This window comes from Odontomachus brunneus, unplaced genomic scaffold (genome assembly GCF_010583005.1).
Source record: "Odontomachus brunneus isolate Ranch 3 - 2012 unplaced genomic scaffold, Obru_v1 Obru_scaffold_174, whole genome shotgun sequence".
NCBI classification, from domain to species: domain Eukaryota; kingdom Metazoa; phylum Arthropoda; class Insecta; order Hymenoptera; family Formicidae; genus Odontomachus; species Odontomachus brunneus.
In genome coordinates, this window is record NW_022639624.1 from 13,643 (window position 1) to 15,382 (window position 1,740).

Sequence of the window (1,740 nt, forward strand, 5' to 3'; positions counted from 1 at the left end):
GAAAAAACACTTTATCGCGTTCCATTTTTCACAAAGCAAAAGAAATTGTTGTTTAGGAAAATAATTGTGTATGCTGACTGAATGTTATCGAGAAATGTCGAAATTAATCACAAACTACCTGTTTCGTTAGTAATGACTACTAGAACTGTTTGCATTGCCATCTAACATTTGCGGGCGGAAACTAAGTTAAGGTCCTAATAACATAGCCTTTGATTTATTTGCATTACAATATGTTTGTTCATGATTAACTGTAGGACATGAATCAAATATTGTATCTGATATTAATAAATATGTAGAACTCAATTCTTCATTTATATATGTTATTAAATCTGAATCTAAAATATTGCTTATATTATCTGTGTCGGTTATGTTAGGTTCATCATTGCACTTCGCTATTTCAGAATAGACATTTGTTTCCGCTGGTTCTTCATTGTTAAATTTATCATTGCACTTTGTTATTTCAGAGTTTACATGCAATTTCTCTAGCTCACAATTATTGTTAGATTTATCATCGCACTTTGCTATTTCAGAGTTAACATGCAATTTACTTGGTTCATAATTATCGTTTGCAACAAAATTGTTACGAGTATCAATCTAGAACAATTAAAGTCATATCATAAATTTAAATTATCTAAATTATAATTTTTTAGTTTATTATTTTCTAAACATTAATTTAAACATATTACATACATTTAAACATATAACATTACTTAAATTATCGACGTTGGATGTATTGAATTCATCATTATATTGTATCTCTTTATTTTCAGTGGAAAAACTTTTTGATTCATTATTACCAATTAGAAAATTTTTGTCTATAATCTTTGTTGTTTTCTATAATATTAATAGCAAAAGGATATATTATCGTGTTTCTAATTATTAAATTTGCATATTTAATCTTATTTAATCAGTAAAATATAGAAAAAATCCAGTAAGAGCCATTATACTGCCATCGTAAGCTATTATATACTTTATTGAATATCTAGCTTAATATGCAGGATGCCTGACGATGACATATAAATGACTCATACAACCCAGTTAGCATAAAAGTTAGCATAAAGAATCCAAAAAGTCTAGAAAAAGAATTCATTTTTATATCACCAATTTTGAATTCTTTTTCAGATCCAAAATAAATTCTTTTTATAAAAAGAACATTGGTGAATTACCATACGAAATTATTTGCTAATGTTTCCTAATTGATAACTAAAAATTTACGTGATTATTTGCAAACTAGTAGGCTTCTGTTCAGTTTGACTTAATACAAGCACATGACAACAAAATCACTATCACAGCTCATTTACCATATCTTCTTTTCGTTTAATTGACATTTGACCTAATTTATTTGTATATGAGAGTTTTATATTTCATTGTGAGACATCCCTGTATATTTGTTTACTGTATTAATATTTGTAATATTCAATTAATTTGGCTTTATAATAATTATTTGGCGCTTATAACACTTGCCTTTTTTATAATCCAATTTCTTTCTTCCTTTCTGTGACTTTCCATTAAATCTACTAATTTAATTGATATATTGCGTAATTTAAAACTTTTCTTTTCATTAGACATTGGTTGATTTTGATTGTTCTTTTTATTAGTAGATCGCTGCTTAATATCTGTATAAAAAAAGTATTGCGTTATATAAAAATGAAAAAGATGTTTCTAGATTTTATTAGAGAAACATTGAAGTGCACTTCTATTATAGTAACATAATTGATACATTAATGTTAAATATAATTT